Source organism: Wolffia australiana, chromosome 6, assembly GCF_029677425.1.
Source record: "Wolffia australiana isolate 7733 chromosome 6, ASM2967742v1".
Lineage (NCBI taxonomy): Eukaryota > Viridiplantae > Streptophyta > Magnoliopsida > Alismatales > Araceae > Wolffia > Wolffia australiana.
The window spans coordinates 14,011,599-14,034,692 of record NC_135840.1 but is presented as its reverse complement, the minus strand read 5'-3'; the positions used below and the strand labels follow the sequence as shown (position 1 = coordinate 14,034,692).

Sequence of the window (23,094 nt, the reverse complement as noted above, 5' to 3'; positions counted from 1 at the left end):
AAGTGAGAACTGTCTCCCCAATTCAGTAGTCTCATCTCTCTGATATGACCAAAATCAAGTAGATTTCTTCATGGATAACCAGGAATAAGCAATGATAGTGGATGTTCTTCTTTTCATGCGTCCTTATTCGATTAGGAAAAAAATGTGTCCTTCTTCATGGATTCTTTCAGGAAGTCATGCTCTTATTTTCTCTTATGCCTGTTAGTTTATCTTACTCTTATTTTTTTCTCTTTCTCTTCTTCTTCAGCAGCACATTACACCGTTTTATTCCCTTTTTTTTTCGTTCCTCGTTTCTCTCTTGCTAGTTTTTTTCCAGCCTTATTTTTCCTCTTCGTCTTCTTCTCTTTTTTCCTGCTCAACGTCCTTATTATTATTATTTTTTTCTTTACATCGTTTTAATCTTGTTCTTCTTCTTTTTCAATCTCTTCATCTACCCTTTTCTTCCCTTCTCCATATTCTTCTTCTTCTATCTTTATCTTCTTCATCTTCTTCATTTTCATATTCTACATCTTCCCTTCTGCTCCATATTCTATCTATCTATGTAACTCTATGTTCCTCATTTTTTGTTTTTGTTCTATTGTCTCCTTCCATTCTTCTCCATATTCTTCTTTCTCTTGCTTCTTCTCTTATGCCCGTTAGTTAATCTTACTCTTATTATTTTCTCTTTCTCTTCTTCTTCAGCAGCACATTCCACCGTTTTATTCCCTTTTTTTTTCGTTCCTCGTTTCTCTCTTCCTAGTTTTTTTCCAGCCTTATTTTTCCTCTTCGTCTTCTTCTCTTTTTTCCTGCTCAACGTCCTTATTATTATTATTTTCTCTTTCTCTTCTTCTTCAGCAGCACATTCCACCGTTTTATTCCCTTTTTTTTCCTTCCTCGTTTCTCTCTTCCTAGTTTTTTTCCTGCATTATTTTTCCTCTTAGGCTTCTTCTCTTTTTTCCTGCTCAACGTCCTTATTATTTTTTTTTTTCCTCAACATCGTTTTAATCTTCTTCTTCTTCTTTTTCAATCTCTTCATCTACCCTTTTCTTCCCTTCTCCATATTCTTCTTCTTCTATTCTTATCTTCTTCATCTTCTTCATTTTCATCTTCTTCATCTTCCCTTCTGCTCCATATTCTATCTGTCTATGTAACGCTATGTTCCCCCCTTCCAATTCCTCTTCCTACCCCTCTCCATCACCCTCGTCATATGCAATGCTCATTTGGTCGCTACGTTGTCGGAAGCCTCACTATTCTTATCCTTCATTCGATGTGGAGTAGTTTGAGCATCGCAAGCGTCTGACGAGGCCTGTGGAAAATTGGTTTCGTAGTTGCTGGTACATTTTTCTTCTTTATCTTTATTAACTTTTTTTTCTATTTATCTTGGATATTCCAAACAACCCCCGCCACTTTACGTTGTTGTGGGGCACTGTCCATGTTCGTTATTTTTTGCTGGTTTAATTTTCCCTTACGTAATACTTCATGTTCATATGAAATTTATATTAATCTAGAATTTAATTTTTGTGTTCTATAGCCACGTTGCACTATAGTTGATGTCATTAACTTTCTCGTAATTTAGGTTTGAACTTGCACCCTAAGATGCCTAGAACACATGAATCACATACATCTGCTTCATCCCAGAGCTCCGCATCATCGGAGCGTACTGTTGGCCAAGTCCAAAAGAAGAAAAAGAGAAAGAACGAATGCGCTGCCCGAGTACACTACACCGCGGTAGCGCCTAGGGTTTTCACATGCAATTTATGCGCTGCTCGGCCTAGGGGTCGTGGAGTGACACTAGAGCAGAACAAATATAGATGCAGTACAGTGCTATGGCGTCATTTACAGGCTGTGCACCGCAAAGAGTATAACGCACTCAAGGCTAGTGAAGTGAGCTCTTCCAACCAACCATCTGTGGCGAACATTTTTGATTGACAGAATCCAGGAAAACTGTGCTTCACTGGGCGCACGGCGGAGACGACAAAAGAGGAGCTTGTGCGGTTCATATGCCAGGCAGCCGCACCGTGGAACATTGTTTGCAAGAAATACTTCATACGATTACTGCACTACATCGCACAAGAAAAGATCTCGATCCCATCGACAAGGGCTGTGAAGGAAAAGGCCTTCAAGTTATACAGTGAGTTGAAGATTGGTATTCGTGCCCGATTGGAGTGCGTCGAAAAAGTAGCGATCACTTTAGATTGTTGGACTTTTGCAAATCGAACCTCATTTTTAGGACTCACTGTGCATTGGATTGACGCCGAGTGGAAGATGTGTGAGTGTGTCCTCGCTATACGTCAGTTGGAGGGCACACGCAGTGGGGAGTGCTTGAGCGAAATTGTGTTGGAGGTTCTTTCTGATTTTAACTTGAGCGCAAAGGTATGCGCGATGGCGATGGATAATGCGTCGAATAATACTACAATGATGGCAAAATTGGAGCGAGAGTTATGCTCCGTGAACCCCCATTTCACTGCAAAAAGACATGTGTTGTGTATTGCCCACATGATCAATTTAAATATGCAGGCCTGACTTAAGGCGCTCGATGTCATCGACGAAGCGCCCAAGGCAACCTTCGTTGACGAAGTCGACCTCACTGATGTTGTCAATGACTTCCTGGCGGAGGAGTCGGCTGGCCAAGTGATAACACCCTAATTTCGGTCTTTATTTCATGTTATTAGCATGATTTATGCATTTAAAAGGCTTAAAATTAGGTTGTTATCATATATTTACACGAAAATAATGCTTCCAAGTAATTTCTGATTTTTCCCTAATTTTCTGTTAATTTTATGAATTTTTAAGGATTTATTGAAGCTTGAAATAATTATTTTTGGATGAAAATGGCACATTCAAAAGTTTATTTTGACATTTATCAACATGGGAATTAATCAGGGAATTTTCTAGAATTTTTTACGAATTTTTAGGAATTTTCTGGGATTTATTTCAAGAAGAAATGCATTTATTCTATTAAAAAAGGGCATATTTATAAGAGAAAAAAATGTATTTATGCAATTTCTAGACTTTTCGGGGCCTTTTTGCAACGTTTTGTTGCAAAAAGACCCTGAAAACAGCTCTCGGTCGCCACGGCAGGCGTAAAGATCCAATTTAAAATCATTCAGGGTTTATTTGCAATTGCATTATTAATTTTAGAGAAAATCGGAGGAGAGAGAGTGCCGAAAGGGCATATACACGAATATTTTTGGGCGGCGTTCGTTTACAATTGCTTGTTTTATTAAGGGCTTTCTTGAAAAAAAACGCAAAGAGCCTCCCGCCTTGTCGACGTGGCGCAACTTTAGCCGTTGGATAAAAATCCAACGGCGATCGCACATGTGTATGTGGCAGGAGGTAAGTTCACCGCCCGTGCGGCGCATACAATGCGCGTGCACGGGCGGTGACGTGGCGACACACAAGTAGGCAAAGGAACGAAAAAACGCACGTGTGCGTGCGTATCAAAACGTACGCAAAATGCGCACTAACAAAAATTTAATTGTTTTTTTACTCTCTCGTCAGGGGTACGTGGCGCGATGAGAGAGTGCCCGCCAAAGGAGTTGAAACACCGCAGCCAATAGGAAGTCGACACGTCATTGCGTGTATTAATAAATAAATCAATTTTAAATCCAATGGACTAAATTGGTTTAAAATTGATTTATTAATTGCTTTTGATCCTGATGTCCGATTGAGATGATTTTTTTATGGATTTGCTCGTCTTGATCCCCTCTTTCTATTTGTACGGTTAGATCATTCAGATCTAGCCTACATTGATAGATAAAAATTAATTACTAAACGGGGGTAAAATGGTGATTTTCACCACGTGACCTAGGTATAAAAGCTGAATTTTGAGAGGAGGGGCTCATTCTTGATGGTTCTCTATCACAGCTACAAGACAGAGAGGAGTCCCACCCTGGATCAAGTTATCTGGTACTTTTTCCTTGATTGTATTTGGATTTGTGCATTTTGAATGAGATTAGTTCAATTTCTTGTTTCTTCTTCTTGGTTTTGATCTGAAATTCTAAATCGCTTGGCTTGAGCGGCATGTACAAGCCCTGATTAGGATTGAGAGGAGAATTCGAGGGATTCAACTAAGCATAAGCTGCATTCGAAAGAAAAACTCTAAAAATATTAGTTTTAATTCTTAGGAGATTAAATTACCCCCATTTCAGTTTTGAATTATCAAAGTTGCAAAAACAAACCAAACTCAAATTAAAAATTCCCTTTTAACCTCTCTAATTGACCTCTTGGATCCTTTTATTAGGATAAAAGAAGCCAATTTAGAGCTCCATATTTCTTCTATTCATCTCAACTCTTCTACCCCCCTTTCTAAATTCTCATCTAATTAGGGTGACTTGATCCTCATTGAAGATCAAATTCAGTTTAATCAGAGTGAAATGACCAATAATCACCAAATCGAATTCCTTACTAGCTTCCGTTGGACGACACTCGTACTTATCACTATACGTCTTAAGTGGAGTTCTTATAAATTTTATTGCATAAGCCGAAATCCACAACGACAAGGGCTAAAAATTGCATAGTTTTTACCCCTATTTTTGGCTTATCACCAAGCGATTTCCTTAGGTGGCGTTGTCCGGCGTCTAAGAGAGGTGGTTGTCGCTATAAGAGGATCGTCCAAGAAAGAGGCAAAATATTTCTCATATTGCCGGCAGTTGAATTTGACAGACATGAGTAGGATCCCGATAGATTGCCCCACACGGTGGAGCTCTTCTTTCAAGATGCTCCGTGGATGCATGTGCAAGAGATTCGTCATCGATATGCTGCTGTCGAATGTGCTTCGCAAATGACCGTTACTTGATGCGGAGTGGGACCTCATTGAGAAATTTGTCGACTTGCTGAAACCACTACAACAAGGTACCTCCGTCGCAATTCGGAGCAAGGCACCGATGTCAAATGAGGGCATAATAATTATTAAGGGTTTGATGAGGCACCTTGAGCTTATTAGAGTGGGAGTCACGGAGTCCTCCACGGTTCACATTGGGCACGCTATGTCCGCCAGACAATGGAATACATTATCTAATGTTTGTGCGGCTATGCGGGCGAAGTTAGAGAAATATGTATCCGTACTTACGCGAAATGAGGCGTTCACTATTGCCTCTCTACTGGACCCATCCATGAAACTTTGCTTGATTGACCCACATGCAAAGAGTGATGTACTGTCCACAGTGCGTAGTATCCTGCAGTCCCGTGCGGTATCTAGGAATGATGGGAGCGGATTCACCGAACGATCCGCTGTAGCAGCGAGTAGTGACTTCATACAAATGGAACTAGAAGAACTACTCGATCCCTCTGAACTACTGCAGAGAGTTGAGCCTATTGAGGAGCTCAATGTGTATGCGATGGCCCCCCCAACTTTTGGCACACAGGTGTTGCATTGGTGGAAGACGACAGGTAATATTTAATTTTCATATATATTGTAGTCGTGAATGCATACAGGATTAATAGTTCTCTCAAAACAGGTCAGATTTCTTACCCATCGTTAGCGGCGGTTCCGAAAGAGTTCCTAGCTGTGCAAGCGACGAGTGCGGCGTGTGAGCGTCTATTCTCAGAAGGGCGCCGTGTAATCAACTACAGGCGATCGCGACTGACAGCGGAGAGCGTGGAAGTCCTAATGATGCTGAAGTCATGGTACATCAACGAAGATTTGCAAGTGGATGAGGACAAAGATGGTGACGAAGATGACGGCCCAATCGACATTCGTGTCGACGCATCATAGAACAACAAGGTGTGTGCGTCTTACTTAGAGAATTTCCATATATCCTCGCTTATTTCTCCTTTAATTGCGCGTTGATTGTCATGTTCCACGCTTATCAATAATTGCACGTTGATTGTCATGTTCCATATATTTGCGTTGCTGAAATTATGAATAATTTTTTATGCCACAAGCCATGGTTTCCGCCATAATCCATAATCTTTCCCAGGGAAATCATGTAGACTTTTCTTTAAAAAATTCGAATTATAGATTTCCCATCGGCGACACCCACTCCCATTCCTCCTTCATCCTCGTCGATACGACCAAGGCCTACCTCCACTTCTTCTTTCGTGATTACTACGCCTTTTCTTTTCTAGTTTTACAAATCTTCTACAGAACATTCTTCTCCAATAATCTCTCACAAGTACCTTTGATTCAAGCGCATGCCTTTTACTTTAATTTCTTGACTTTATTCACAGATTGTCTCTTATTAACTTCGTATGGAGCTGGATGTTTAAACAAAGTAAAGAGAGGGACGCATTCTATAAAAGCTCTCGCTTTAAAATTGAGAAATCTGTTGGAAAGTATCTGGACTCACATGATATCTTTATTGCGTAGATACGCAAATATCATATACGACATCCAGTGGGACTTGTTGCTGAAGCTACTAAGGAGTATGAAGAAATGCTAAAAGAACCCATTGTTGCCCTTGCTGCTGAGGAGTATGAACAATATGTTATGACAATTTCAGATCTAATAGAACGTTTCAATTTGTTATTCAGAGCTGAAGTGTAGCCTATTCGTTTAATATTTCTTTGAGCAAAGCTTCTGATACGTTGTGATGGTGATGGTTGTTTATTCTGGAAAGATGGTTGCCTGTGACAACCCCAGCATAAGTCCCTCACCACCTTTCTTTTCCGTCTTTATTTTTACCTCTTCTTCTTCTTGCACTCGCTTGCCCCTTCTTCTCTCCCCCCCCCACCCCATCATTGAGAATTCCTGTTTTTTCTCTTCCTCTTTATCTCCAATCTCAGTGGCCATTCTCTTTGAAAACTTATTATTATATTGATTTTTGGTCTTCTCCTTGTATCCCACATTAACTGGGTGTTCATGTTTTTGGTCTCTTCCCTTGCTCTCTCTGTTTAGTTGTCTCTATCTCCTTCTCTGTTCGTTCTATCTATCAATCAATATTTTAATATTTAACTATACATCTCTCTCAATCTATCTGTAAGTATTTATACATCTCCCAATCTTGCTCTCTTTCTCTCTATGGCTCACTCTCTTTCCCTGTCTTGCTATCTCCTTCGACCTCTTTCTCTAACCCCATATTTGGTAGCTCCCGCTATTATCTTACTGATTTTGTCTTCCTCTCTCTCTCTCTCTCACACTCTCTCTTTCCATCTCTATCGTCATTTATCTACTTGCATCTCAAGAACCTCGCCCCCAACTCATCAAAACTCGCAATGTCTATCCGCTCCTTTCTCTTTCCTTAGTTTCTATTCTTCCATCCTACTCCAGGACATGAATCCCTCCCTCACTTAGCTTCTATTCTTTCCTTAGTTTCTATTCTTCCATCATCGTCTTCTTTTCTCCCACTACTCTTCTCCTCTATTCTTTTCTTTTCTAAACCCCCTTTAACTCATTTTATTGGCAGAATGTGGAGTCTGGCCTAAGCCTATGGTATCTGGGGACTCTCCCACCAGCACTTATCGCCTTCCATGGTCATGTTTACATAATTGACCATCAGTGGCACATGTTGGGACTTGGTTACCAGGAGAAGACAAGCTTAAAAGAAGTAGAAAAGGCTGCTGTGATACATTACAATGGCAGAGCCAAGCCATGGCTGGACATTGCCTTCCCACATCTCTCTCTTTCCTTTCTCCTTCTCTGTTCTTTTTATCTCCCCATCCTCTCTCTCCCTTTAGTGGACTTTCCTCTCTCTCTCCCTCTCTCTCTCTCTGTATTTCTGTAATTCTCTCAACGGAGGTCTTTTTTTCACACTCTATTTAGTGTCCTCTTCCTCCAATCCCCAGTCGTTGGTAGTTCTTGTTTCTTTCTCCTCTCCTTTCTCAAGGGTCATTCCTTTTTCTTCCTCTGTTTGTCGATGTTCTGTCTCCTCCTGATCTCCATTGCTGTCGCACTCTTTGTGGGTGATTATGTTTCTCCCAGTTCCTCCTCCGTGGCGATTCCTTTCTCTTTCCTCGTTCATTTGCCTCTAGACCACTCCATCGTAGATTGTACTGGAACTCAATAACTCTAAAAAATTAAACCACAAGAAGCCCACAATTAATTTTAACAATTAAACCACTGCCTCGTACTTTAATTTTAGTGGGGTTAGTTGCCCCTCACTTTTCTTAATTTTTGTTTCATAACCCTCAACTTATCTAAACAAAAATAATACACTACATTATCAAGTAGTCTTCTACCACTAAAATGAGACCTCTTCCAATAAAAGATTTTAATTAATTTTATATTAAAACTGCTCATCTGGATGATAACATATCAACTAGGTTATTATTAAGTCCGAATATTAACCGACACTATTTTATGCAGTTTGCAACAAAAATTTTCAAATTTTCCAAAGATTTGTGCAAATTTTGTGCGGTTCGTGCGAATTTTGTGCGGATGTGCAAATTTTGTGCGGATGTGCGAATTTTGTGCGGATGTGCTATGCCAAGTTCATGGTTCACCAACCCTTCATCTGCAAGGCCATCAACAATATCTTCTACCAGTTCATCTTCGAGACTGAGAAGCACAACGGCATCGCCGAGCTACTGGAGATCCTTGGCAGTATGATTAATGGCTTCGCCCTTCCGCTCAAGGAATAGCACAAGCTGTTCCTCGTCCGGGCCTTGATTCCTCTGCACAAGCCCAAGTGCGTGGCCATGTACCACCAGCAGCTGTCCTACTGCATCACCCAATTCGTGGAGAAGGACTGCAAGCTTGCGGACAGTGTGATAAGGGGTTTGCTCAAGTTCTGGCCTGTGATGTACAGCTCCAAGGAGGTGATGTTCTTGGGGGAGCTGGAGGAGGTTCTGGAAGCCACCCAGCCGGCTGAGTTCCAGCGCTGCATGGTCCCTCTCTTCCATCGTATTGCCCGATGTTTGAACAGTTCTCACTTCCAGGTACCTAAACCTCCCTGAAGAGCCTCTTGTCATCTCTTTTTAACCAGTCCTATGCTGTCCGTTGCTCTACTGATTTTTCCCCATGAAAGAGCAGAAAGCTATAAAACATGTATACATTTATAATCTGCGCTTGAAATCTGATCGAACCTGGGAGTACTTGCTTTCTGCTGATTCTTTTTTTTTTTGAACAATAAAAGGAACGAACACCGGACGAATCGGTGAATATCCCACTTATGTGTTGATGCTTGGTCATGGCTTAGAGCAGGGGCAAAAGTATTGGTCATGGCTCTGCCAATTATTACTTAAAAGGGTTTAAAGGAAGAATGGAAAGCTTTGATATATATAATTTATACAATGTTACATATGTCTAAAATCAGATTTAAACAACGACTACTTTCTTATCTGTTGATTCTCGATCCATGGGTTTGAGCAGGTGCAAACGCTTTCGACATTTTCTATTTTTCCCTTTTGTTTGTTCTCCATCAATCTAGACATTGGTGTTGATGACGACAAGTGGTCATCACCAATGTCTATATTTATTTATTTTGAAGAAAGATAGGAGCGATCACACGAAAAGAGATTCATGGAGAACAAACAAAAAGAGATTGATCAAATTTTGTCATAATCCTCGTCATTTGTTTGAACATTGTTGTTCCGTTTTGGGCATGAATGATGACGTTAACTCGTCAGTTGTTTGCATGCAGTCGTTCGGTTTTGGGCATAAATGATGATGATAACTGGTTATTTGTTTGCACTAGGAGGATGATGATGATATGTTTTTACATTGTCATTTGGTTTTGGGCATGAAAGATCTTCCCAGAACAACCCTCACAGATGACGAGAGGATGATAATGGTGATATCTTTGCCTTAATTTTAGACATCAACATCTCTACTTCCCTTTCCCTCGGACTTATTTCTATCCCTCTTTGTGAACGGTATTGGAACATAATGGAATAGGAGCATACCCATATGCTGTTGTTACCTTTATTACTTTTTGGGTCTGGGCCAGCCAATGACTTGATCATAATGGGCCCAGCTTGTTCTAACTGGTATTGGTACTAGTCATTAACAGAGATGGGGTTTTCCTAAACTCTAGGCGTATCCAACTACGACAGGAGGGATACTGCTGGATATCTCAGCCGATCCTCCTGAAGGCATGATCTATTGGGGAGTGACTCTTCTCATTCCTGGTGATCCACGTCTCCAAAAGGGAAACCCCAAGTGCCAAAAAAATAGCTCAGTAAGTCAGGCTACACGTGGGGAACCTCCTTGCAGGTGTGACAGAGTCTTCAAATAAAAGGGAAGTGAAATAAGACACAAACATCCTGTTTCAAGAAGTCAATTACCACTTTGGGCAGCTATGGCTGAGGCTGGAGTGCAGGAGATTCCTGAGAACTTCCCTCAGTTTGTGTCTTCCCATCTCTCGTCTACGTTGTTCTTTCTCTGTCTTGTTTGGTTTCCCAGTTCTGATCTGAACTCTATTATGAGGAAATTGGAATTTCAGATATACATTTCTTGATCTTGGTCAAATTACTAGATTGGGGATAATATATAGTGAAGTAATTGCAGAAGTTTTCTATTAGCTACGACAGTATGAGAATGTCAGCCATGTGGTGGTAAGGGACCATGGAGTAATTAGCGGGGCATTCCTGGTGACTGGGCTACAAAAGTGGCGTGGCAGAGAGGTGCATGGCTGTTGTACTAGCAGCATTGGGGAGACAAGATGACATCAGAAAAGGCCCGGGTGTTGGCTGTGGATGCCGCGGTGGCCGTGGTGACTAGTATTGCGGGTCCATGGTTGCGTTTGGCTTGCCTACAAGAGCTTCTGCCAAGGTAGATGCAGCTACCTTAGCAGCCTCTATTACTGGCAGGACGATAGTGACATCATTGTTTGCAACCACGAATCTTGGAGAGGCATCTGATGCGGCTTCTATCGAAGAAGTAACCGTGGCCACGGATATTAGATCAGCAATTAGAGTGGCATTTGTAGAGGATGCGTAAGCAATCACCATGGCAATGTCAAATGTCCCAAGCCCTCTGATATATTGCATTATCATTGGGAGAGTTTTTTCTTTCAAAAAAAAATCATTGAGAGAGTTTCTTCTGTTTTCCTGCCATGGCATCAAATTGGAGCTCCAATTCTCCACTCTTATGCATCCAAAATCAAAAAATCCACAATCCTTTCGAGGGCTGAAATAATGGCTCTGATTCCAGTCTTTATCTATCTACCTAACCCAATAACAATAGGAATAGATAAATGTAGCTTCCACGATCATGTTGAAGGAGAGTGGATCAGGAATCAAGAGATGAAAGAGAATAAGGAGTATATTTAAGAATGATAGCATGAAGAACAACACTGCATTGGTTTTCACCCCCTGTGGATTGAAAAGGTCTCCTGTGCTCTACCCAATTGCTACTTGTGATTTCAGTCAGTTCAAATTTTGATGCTGTCTCGGATGGGGATGTCCTTATTTATAGAGTCACTTCTCTTAAAATCATACGCCCTAACCAGTATGTGCATTGTACATTGCCCTCTCATCATGTTTCCTTGACCATGTCCATGGGAGGATCTTATTGATATTTCCCTACCAATAAGACCAACTTGTCCTCAAGTTGAGAGTTTCCGAATTGGTGCTTGATATATTGGGCCTTTTCTCATCATTCTTCCAACATAAGTTGGCTTTGACGATTATTTGTCTGTTTTATGGGGAAAGGGTTCTGTTTTAAAGGGCCACAATTTGTGATCTGCTTCTCGTTACTCTTTCAGGCCAGATGCCTGGAAAATCTGATGAGGTATTAGACTTTGATTTTCTGGTAACCTCTCAAAAACTTTGGCATGAAATGCTCATTGTAGATCAATAAGACCTCTGCTACATGGCAGGTCATTCTTATTCCAACCAAACATTGGATTTGATCTATGTTGATTTTTGTAATTATCTTCACAGGAGTTGGCAGAATGGATGGCAAGTCACGGTCACCATAATGTAAAACCAAGATAATTGCAATTTGCAACTATTACATGTTCCACATTTTATTCTTGTGGAGATAGAGAAACAAATTCAATTAGTTGAAGATGGTGATGAGGCCGCCAGATAGATGCAAAAGTATGAGTGTTCCAGATATTCTTTCCTGATATCGAGAAGGCCATAAAAGGACAATATTTATCTTTCATTACGTGGATGAACTCTTGAGAATCAGAATGATATAGCTGATATGATATATAATGAAGGCAAATGTGCGTGAATAAGAGATCCCAAGCTTGTCAAGCTTGTTCCCCAAGCATGCTGATTTGTTGAAAAAGACTCTAGCCTTGACATACATGATTATGATTTTCCTTCGGCCCTACAGTTCTCAAGGAGAACTCTGGCAGTATTACAGGCTTTTTAATTCCTCCAATTAAGCTTGTTCTATAAAGGTTAGCGAACCGATAGAAAGCTTACCCTCCAATCATTCAATTTCTTTATAGTTCTCATTGAGTGGTCCTCCCTGATGGATATTGAGTAACTTCTGGAAGTGAGTACTGATAATGGAAATTCAAAACATGTGGTGAGTTTGATTTTGAAGTCTGGCCAAACACGAACGGAAATCTTGATCTTGTTGTAGAAAAACCAACCAATTGCCACTACCACTGAATAACTGAGAACCACATTTAGGGAGGCCCAATCAGTTGTCTGGCATAAGCAGAAATAAGATTCAGTGGGATTTGTCCATCCAATGCGAATGTCATCAGCATTAATTCGAAGACGAGTCCGGGAAAGAAGGGATGGATCTTGATTGGAATGATGACTATATACTTTATGGGAAAGGAACTGTTGATATTGGATTCTTGGTTGATGTGTTTTAACAGTTGGGATTTTGGATTGAGATTGCCAATTAAGTTGGCTCATGATGTCCAGAGATTATGCATCCACCTAGGTCTTGGGTATCATAAAAGGTCTGATGGAGAAACATGGTAGGTATGAATGCCTTTATCAACATATTGTGCACTTCTTAATCTGGTATTTGGACACAGAGATGTTTCATAGTTGCGACAAGAATTCGTCTTCCCATTGGGGCCAGTGGAAAGCCTTTTTGAGATTATTAAATTGCATGGAAATATTGAGGGATGACCATCAGGTGGTGCTTTTGTCACCAGATGCTTGAGGATTTTAGAGAGTTACCTTTCTGACGTGTGTGGCTAATCTTAGATCGACTGGGTTCATCTTGGTGCATGGCATTCCGCTTTGCCATGGATGTCTGGGGCAACGGCTGAGCAAGACACAGGCATCAAGGCCTCCTGATCTAAATTAGGGATATAAATTACAAGTTTTTCAAAGTTTTGCATCAGTTCATCCTCCCTACCAACCTGGTGCAACTTAAACAAATGACTTGAAGTGTCACAATCCGCTAACCACTTGGATTGGCCTGCTAGAAGAACCACTTTAATGTCTCGCCTTCCATTGAACTGTGGAATGTTATGGATGCATTCATTGCCAGTTACCGAGTGCTATCCAAAATATTGCTCTTCCTGTCCCAGTCAGCATTTTGGAGTGTCCTTGAGGTGAATGGTAGATCATTTCTGTGAGGGCTTGGAGGGGGTAAATGAGTTTGATCCGTGGGGGAGGGAGGTTAAAATTTGGAGAGAGATGAAACAAAGAGAGCAACCTGATGTTAAGAGCGCTCCATTATCCCAACCACCCTCTTGTTTTTATGCAACGATCAAACCCCAGTGCCCCCGGCTGTTGGATGATGTTAGTGAGCAACTGGTGTTTCCCCTTGCACTCTCTGGTGGTCTGGGGAGGACTCGAGATTTTGTTTTCTTAAGAGAGAAAAAGGAAAGAAAAACTGAAAGCCACGCATGACCTTTTGTACCCTTCGTGGTTCACCGATAAGATCCTGTTCGGATGTATCATGAAATTGTAGAAATCAAGTTGAAAACACAGCTCCTGAATATTCTACAGTAGATGAGGACAAGGAAACAATCATAGTCACTTTGGGACGAGTGAAGAAGGATGAAACAGGACTACAAATATTTGGAAAGGAAGATGGAATCGATTCATTGCTCTACTCTGGACTGGGAGGATCTCCTGAGTTCCAAGCTTCCACCAGTGCAACTAGTCAGATCTTGGGAAGTGCAGTTTGACTGGGGTTCCCTCCTTTTTATAGAGTCAAGTTCTCACCATTTAAGAGTCATTTGATCAGCACATGTTATGCTGAGTCACACGTTGCCTTGTATTTACTTGACACACTTGTTCGGATAGGACCTGGGGAGGTTCCTATCATTCTCATCATTTGTTGCTGAAATCAGTTGACACCTGTTAGGAAAATACCTTTTTATTTATTGATTCTGGTTCTTACCACGTAGAAGCTAGAAAAGCTCTTCAGATTTGCCATGTATCCTGCTTTCCTTTTTTGTCTCTTTCTTCTAAATGTGATTTTATAGAAAGAATGCATATGGAGATATTTTATTCTCTGTTCGTGTTCTTCATAAGATAGATCTGTTTGGAATAGAACCAAAGATAACAATTTGTGTGGATATTGTTTATATAGTTCTTGAAATGTATAATAGTGTGGTAATTTTTATGAAATTGTACTTTTCTTTACGTACTTGTCATTTTTATACATCAACTCGATTATCATCATTTTTAGTCACAACATTTCAAGTAATATGTAACATTGAGAGAAAAATCTTCAAGAATCTTTCTACTCTAAATGATGCTGAATTAGGCGTCCAACCATCAAAAGTTTCATCAACTATCTTGATTATGATTATTATTTGTTGTGATTTTCCATTCGTTATTCTGGTATCATTTGTCATGATCTTTTACATCTGTTCTGGATTCAATAACATATTTAGAAGCCAGTTAGAATCATACTAGTCTGACCATCAATAAACTACCTTGAATAAAAAAAAGAAAATATTATTTTAATACTTGATTCTGGGCCATGGGTAAGAACACGCGGAGAATCTTTTCAGATTTTCTATCTATCCTTCTAGCTTTTTTCCTTGTTGAACATATTGAGTCCTTTCTTTTTTTGTTGAAGAAAAATAATGATTTATCCACAAACACCTGTTGCTGAATTCACTACAGTTAGAATGATACTAGTCTGACCATTAAAAAAACTACCTTGAATAAAAAAAAGAAAATATTATTTTAATACTTGATTCTAGGCCATGGGTAAGAACATGTGGCGAATCTTTTCCGATTTCCTATCTGTCCTGCTAGCTTTTTTCTTTGTTGAACATATTGAGTCCTTTATTTTTTTTTGAAGAAAAATAATGATTTATCCACAAACACCTGTTGCTTAGTTCACTACAAAATGAACCAATGTGTGGAAAAGAAATACTTGATTTATTCTTGAATGTGTCGCGCATGGGCTGGAAACAGCTGGCGGAGAGGGCCTTGTTCTTGTAGAACAACGACCACGTGGAGCGTCTGATCTGGCAGATTGTGAAGGTGATCCTGCCCATCATCTTCCTCCCCCTTGAGAGGAACACGCAGTCCCACTAGAACAAGGGAGTGCAGAGCCTCACCCTCAACGTGCGCAAACTCTTCAGTCATCACAGCCCCGATCTCTTCGAAGAGTGCCTACAAAAGTTCCACGATGACGAGGCCAAGGCGAAAGAGGCCCAGGCTCGACGCGAGTCCACCTGGGAGTGGCTTGAGGACTTAGCAACCCGTGGCGGGGTCGTCACCCCACCTCTGCCTTGGGCTCGTGTGGCCAGACTCGGTCTGAGCTAAGATTATTGCCTGATTTCTTGGGCTGACATCCATAGCATGTGTGTATATATTGGTGTAAGGCCCCAAACTAGGCGGCATTTCCTGCCCAGAGGCCTGCGTGCTTATTGGGAAGGTTTGTTCGCATGTATTGGCTCATGATATTTAAACGACTGAGTCATTATGGGTAGTGATGCCCAAATACCTGATCTATTAGTGTTTTGCCCAAGCACTGAGGCCGGCACACGTGAATTCCAAGTGAAGAGTCCTAGCTCCGAATTTGACCGTGTGACAACTGGGCAGATGAAGGCTGCAGATGAGGAGATGTTGTTGTGGGGGTGGGGGTTGAAAGCCCACATTTTTTTATCTTCCGGGTTGGAAAAAATCTGGAGGGCATCATTGCCTTTTTTTATACTTGGATTTTGACAAGAATTTATGTGATATTGATTATAAGAAATTGCATTTTTAGGAGAGAGCACGAACGTGGATTCATATATGTTATCATCAATCACCTCGGTGTCGTATTTGTCATCATATAGGCCTTTGTTTATCATCATCTTATTATTTTTATAATGTGTCTGAGGATGATCAATGTTGTTAAAAAGAGAGCCAAAAAAGAATCTTTCATGTATGATGCTGATTAATCTTTAATGTTTGTCAGTTCTGGTATTTATGATATAGCTGATGGGTGGGCCTAAAAAGCTATGTCGGGGATGTCACGACTGAATTTAGGACAAAGGAAAGAATGAAAATTTTATAGTAACATATTTAATTGTCTGGTGGAGGGTTTTGTCATGCAAATGAAAAAACGAGAAAAATAATTTGAGTAGGATCATTCATGATCGATTCCAAAAGAGTATTAATTCAAATGTAATTTATTGTAATGTATGTTTGTCTTAGGGAATTAAAAATCAGAACATGCCTATTTAGAATTGAGAAATGATGCCTATTTAACAAATGGTATGTCATTAAACAATTCTATCATGATGGTTGAGAAATGAATTGGCCAATCTTATTGTACTATGTGAAGATGTGAATGTAAGATATTTCAATTTGAATAGAATATATTTTGCAATTTGGTTATAGAGGTGATGCGTACAGACATTTACACCGTGGTAAAAAATGCTATTTTTAGTTTGAGGATAAATATATGTCTGAATTAATATGGTGAATTAATGCCATAATATTACCAATTGAAACATACTAAATATATTGCTTTATAGTTTTGGGCCCGTCACTTTACTTATATAAATGAGTTTAATGTTTTTATTATTAAATTTTCAAGGATCGATATTGTTCTTGGCGTATCAGGGAATAATACTTGTTTATATTAAAATGATATACAGAGATTTTTTGCGATGATGTATTAACATTTTGTGAATCATTATGAAAAATACCAAATTAAAATTTATATCAACTGACGTTCTTTAGTCTACTCAACATGTTTCAAGTAATGAAGCAATAACTTCAAGAATGTGGTGACATATGTGGTATTCCATATTTCAGAATAAATCATAATTTGAGTTTTACTCATCTTCAAACTTAACCTTTATCTCCATAAGCCCTAAACAGATTAGTCAAAGCATGGTGAACACATGATCGACCATATGGTCAGATATCCATGATATGCCAGGACATGATCGAGAGAATATTTTTTTAGAGATCAATATACCTAGTATCTCTTGTGTTTACGATGATAGTTGACTTGTGACTAAATAAATCCCTAACCCGTGAGTTTAGAGCTATAATCATTACCCAAGGGTCTGATAAATATGACTTGATTTTATTTGAAGTATCAAATGATACTATTAATCATCAAGTATATAATAGTTTAAAAGTGGGAAATAAGGTAAGTAGAGTGATAGAAAGGTGATAGAAAGGTGATAGAAAGGTGTTTTTTATCTGCAGAGGGGATAGAAAGGTGTCTAAGTGGCAATCGGAATAACGCTATTAACCTATGCAGAAAGACTTGTTATGAATGCGGGGGGGTGTAGCAACATCGAAACAGTTGTACCGCATGGGACATAAGCAAACAAACTCTCGAATAGAGTGCAATCAGGCGACTAGGGGATTCAAAAGGCTGTTTCAAGCAGTCACAAGGATGTCAGATTGCAGTTATCGTTGTCAAGTATTACACAAGTTTTTATTTCACCATTCCTAAATTGAAGCTGTAATCGTTCATAATCTTCATATTCAATATTAATCCTGCCTTCAGACATCAAACTATCTCATTTAGAGTAAGTCCAGTGTTGTCCAGATCACTGTCTACCATTTTGTAACATTAGAAAAAACTGATTAAACTTTGCCGCAGAAACCTTGACTCATTCCAAACTCGATTAAATGACTCATCCCCAAGAATGAAATTGAGACATTCATTTCAAAGTACAATACTTTAAGACAACAATTCTGTTCAATGAATAGCATTTATTTCAAATCACCACATTTTATTTTTGATATTTAGCCCAATATTTTAATATTGCGGCCCACTTCATAAATCATTATTTTTATATAGTTTTGAAGCTGCCTGTAAAATAGCCCCTGATAACTATTCACTTAAAAGCTTTATAAGTTAATATAAAGTGATCTTCCACGACATTTCACTCATTAATATAATATTTTTTTCATAATTTTAAAAAACTTTAAATGCACTATATCCCTGAAATAGTATATTATTTGCACCATACCATATGAGAACTGTATTAATATGAAGATAATTTTATACCCCAAACAATGCCGGATGAGATGCCATACTTTGGACTAAAATATTTCTTTTTGACACTCCAATTAATTAAACTTCCATTAGCATGGGGAAATATTTGAATTAACATGAATTAACAAATTTTTAATATTTATAAAAATGTTTTGACTTCTTAGATTATTTATATAAGTATATTCTGCTAAACCACATTAACCAAGTAAAAATTAATTTTTTGATTCACTTTACTCAGAATTGTAGAAGACAGAACAAATGTGCGTGAGTAAGTTAACCTCAGATGGCTCAGACAGAATTTCATGAAGAAATTCATGATTTTGTCAATCGATTGTCCACCAAGGTTGAATTCTAGATTTTCAGTTCACTATTCCTTGTATATCTGGTATGGAAATTTGAGGTAGTTTTATTCCAAGAATGTAGTCAAATCATATTCTTCAAGAACTGGCAGAATTGTGCTACTTGAGAATTGACATTTCTCAATAGTATGCTTCAAGGACATCATCAAATTGAGCTTCTTCTGTGTTCCAAATGGAACACCCTGATACTATGTCAAAATGTAATCTCCACTCACTACGATCAAAAGACACAAAAGATGGAGAGAGACAGAGCGGACATGCAATGTAGCTAAGATCTTCACATTCACCGCAGGTAAGATCTAGATATTGGACACAGACCCACCTCAGGCCCTCCCTTTACCCACCACGTCATCCTTGCCCATTGATTCTGGGTTGGGATAGTCGAACGATACTCCCCCTGACCCGACTGTTGGCGGGTCAACGACCACGGACTATTTTACCCAGGGTGAACGCAACGCTGTGAAACATCAAGCACCTCTTGCAACCCCAAAAGGCGCACAAACTCTACTTGCTGGCCTTGGCTGCTGGAGGAGGGGTTGCCTGCCGATCAAGCACGAGCCTAGCCCTCTCCGGGCTGGACTTCATGTCATCTCTTGTACCATCTGAAGACCCCTATTGAGTAGACAACGCCGGCCCGCTCCTCATCGTGACTCTCCAAGGTGACGATCTTCCCATCCGCTTCAGGCTGCGCGTGCCTCGTCGATGGAACCGAAGCCGCCCTTCACAGGTTACTTCCCTCTTCCCCCCCCCCCACACTTACTTCTCGCAGTTCAGTTATTTTCTTCAGTACCCTTCTCATCTGTTCCGCCATCTCGAGAGAGAACCATGACGACTATCTTAGGATTAACCACTCTTGTTTAGGAATTTTCTTGACGGTGTAGGTGTAGCTTGTTAACATCGTTGGTACGGACGACACAGGACGGTAAGTCGTCCCTCACTAGTCGACCTTCTAGCTAAACACGCAGGTTTATTGGTAGTCTGGGCAAGGCTCGACGCCTCCTCGTGTAGTCTCCTGACCCACTCCTGGATCAATCGGTTGTCTACCTTTCTCGTTGTCTATTTTTCATCAACTGCATGCATCTTACGACGTTGTCGTCATGTTCACAGTAAACTTTTCTTGCGGTGTGACACGACGGATTGAACGGTCGTGTGACATCACATTCCCCCTATCGCTCTTTCTCTTCCTCTTGTTCTTTCCCTCTCTCTCTCTCTCTTTGTCTTTCTTGTGAAGATTACTCAAGAAAAGAAGGGAAATAGAAGAAGAACAGAGATAGAAGAGAAGAGAAGAAGAGATCGCACAGGCCAGAAGAGAAATAGGCAAGATCGTGTTTTTCTCATTAGAAAGATTAGCAACACATTTATTTGTACTTATACACTATAGATATGTAGTAAACGGTTAAAAAAGAGAAGTTACAGATTGAGATCTGTAACTTCTCTTTTCAGATTTAGTTTTGACCGTTGTTCTGTAACTGTTAGATTATCCTATCTAGATTTAATTCTGTCCACTAGATTTCTCCTAACTATATTTAATCCTAACTAGATTTAATCCTAGTCTTCTATGTTTTCCTATATTCAACCCTGAATCTCTATTTCTCATAAAGAGTATAGATACATATTTGTTTCTTACTACTCTAAGTTATTTTAATGTCCTACTGGTCGACGACGTTGTTCGTCTTCAGCCCCCCGCAAGCTCATCGGCGACAGAGACGACATTGAGCTTGAATCGAAGCTCCCAAAACCGTTTCTTGGAGAGAGGCTTGGTCAGAGCATCTACTATTTGTCCATCACTTTTAACAGATTTGATATCTAGTGATTTGGAAGCAACCTGTTCTCTTACAAAATGAAAATTAATTTCAATGAGCTTCATGCGGGCATGGAAAATCGGGTTTTTACCTAAGTAAGTTGCACCGATATTATCACACCATAATGTTGGAAAAGAAGAAGTGATTATGTATAGTTCTTTAAGCAGAGAATTAATTCATATTACTTCAGACGCCACATTTGCCAATGCTTTATACTCAGCTTCAGTACTAGATCTGGCCACAGTGGGTTGTTGTTTTGAACTCCAGGAAATTAAATTCTTACCTAGAAGCACTAAATAACCACTAGTTGATCTTCTATCCATATTATTACCTGCCCAGTCTGCATCACTATAGGCATTTAAAGATAAATTTGGATCAGAGTAGAAAATAAGACCATGGGTAAGACTTCCTTAAAGATATCGAAGCAAATGTTTCAGAGATCGCCAGTCATCGAGAGAAGGATTGTGCATTTTCTGGCATGCCTTGTTAACAGCAAAAGCAATATCGGGACATGTTAAAATAAGATACTGTAAACCTCCCACTATACTTCTATCATTAGAATCATCAAGTAATTCAGATGAAGAAGAATATATAGAAGATTGACTAAGTGGGCATGGAGTTGGTAATGGCTTTCTATGTTCTAAATTAACACGTTGTAACAGAGTGATCATATATTTTGATTGATATAAAAGAAAACCATTTTTAACAGGAATAAGTGCCACCTGGCCGTGCTGTGTCATGCCCTTCATCGTGTTGCACGTACTGCGTCTCCCGGCACAGTGCCACCCGCCAAACCGTGCCCGGCGCGATGCTCCACTGCGTCCAATGGCATCCTGCGCTGACCGCGAGCGGTCCTGTGCCACGCCCACACTCTGCATCACATAACATCCATGCCACCGCTTCACCGCACCCGCAACCCCTCAACGCCCATGCCCACGCAGCTGTTTCCCTTGAACCAAGTGTTACAAAATATCTATCGCAGAACGCGACGAAGGTACTCCATCCCTTTTTGCTATTTACATCTTTTATCTACTTCAGTGCACTTTCGTATTGCCTTCTCCGCTCTCCGGTTGGACGTAGGTGAAAGTGAGACAGGCTGAGAAAACGACGCCGAACTCTCTGAGAGTCTTACCTGGATGATACGAGTTAGGCAAGCCCAACGAGTGTGAGCATCTACGCGGGATATTCCCGTTCGGCGACGTAGTCATCCTCGACCCTCTCGGGCAAGGTTCAGAAGGTCTGGTAAATCCTATCCTAGGCGACCCCGTCGGATCTTTGGAAGGGCATCCCCATGCCTCGGCACTTGCACGTACTACACGTAGGAGTTTCTGCATTCCCATCATTATTTATATCTGTCCATTCGCCTTATCGGAGGACACATACCGTCGTTGTCCCAGATAATTCTTTATTTGATATCGAGCCATTACCCTCGGTGTTGACTGGGCGACGCCTTGACGACGTCCGACATCAATATAAGGGTATGTGTTTCATTACTACTCGCTAGTATTTATTAAGAACCTTATTAGTCCGCTGGAGAGTTTCTCTGTGACTCTTCTTCATTTCTTCGCGGCCCGTCTTCACACCCTGTAAAGCAAAATGACCTCTCTAGGATGTTAAGCTTGAATCATTGATGCAGAAATCGTCCTCTTTGGAATGGTTTCTCAAAGCACCCACCAGCTGCTCTTCCCCTTTGATGAACATTACTTGAATATTTCTGGAAGCAACCTGGTCTCAAACTAAATGAAAATATATTTCTATATGTTTAGGTTTCATATGAAAAACTGGATTTGCTGTCAAACAAGCTGCACCAATGTTGTTACACCATAAAATTGGACTGTGATTTGTTGAATTTGAATTTTCTTTGAGAAGTGATTGTACCCAAAGAATTTCAGCAGCACAATTTTCAAGTGCCTTATATTCAGCTTCACTACTTGATCTTGCAACCTTTTGTTGTTTCTTAGAACCCTAAGATATAAGATTCTTACTAATGTATAAAAGAAAATCACTTGTTGACCGTCTATCTAATTTATTACCTGCACAACCAGTGTCACTTAAAGCAATTCAAAGGTAAACTTTAATATTTATGAATTAGTAGATAGTCCCTTCTAATTATCTAAGAAAATGTTTATGAAATTGCCAATCACCAACTGTTGGTGAGTGCATTTTCTGGCATGCCTTGTTGACTGCAAACGAAATATTTGGACGCATGAGAGTAAGATATTGTAGCGCACCAATTGTTTGTCACTAAGTCGAAGGAATCTGAAGAGATACAGGGATTAGATATAGGTTTAAATTTGACCACAATAGCTCTTTCAAGGAGGGATACAATGTATTTTGACTGAGTTAAAAAAATCAATTATAATGTTTCAAAAATTCAATATCTAGAAAATAATGAGCAGATCCCAGATCTTTAATTGCAAATTCAGAATGTAACTGATCAACAAGATCAATAATATCCAGATTATTAGGACCCATAACTAGAATATCATCTACAAAGATCAAAATAAACAGAGCATTAGGATAAAGACTAACTAATAATGATGTCTCAGTTTCTGAACCAATAAACCCAAGTTTCAGTAATTTATACCATATACATGGAGATTGTTTTAAACCGTATATAGATTTATTTAGACAACATACGTACTCATGATCTTTTTTGCTATGGAGGTAATACTTGTTTAAGGGGCACTTAGAAATAACATTATCATCCAATGCAAAAAGGCCTATT

General features: G+C 39.8%; 1 pseudogene; it reads left to right on the top strand.

Moving 5' to 3' along the window:
* The first annotated feature begins 8,299 nt into the window (after nucleotides 1–8,299).
* LOC144704974 (serine/threonine protein phosphatase 2A 59 kDa regulatory subunit B' eta isoform pseudogene) lies at nucleotides 8,300–15,519 on the top strand (annotated as a pseudogene).
* The last annotated feature ends 7,575 nt before the right edge of the window (nucleotides 15,520–23,094 follow it).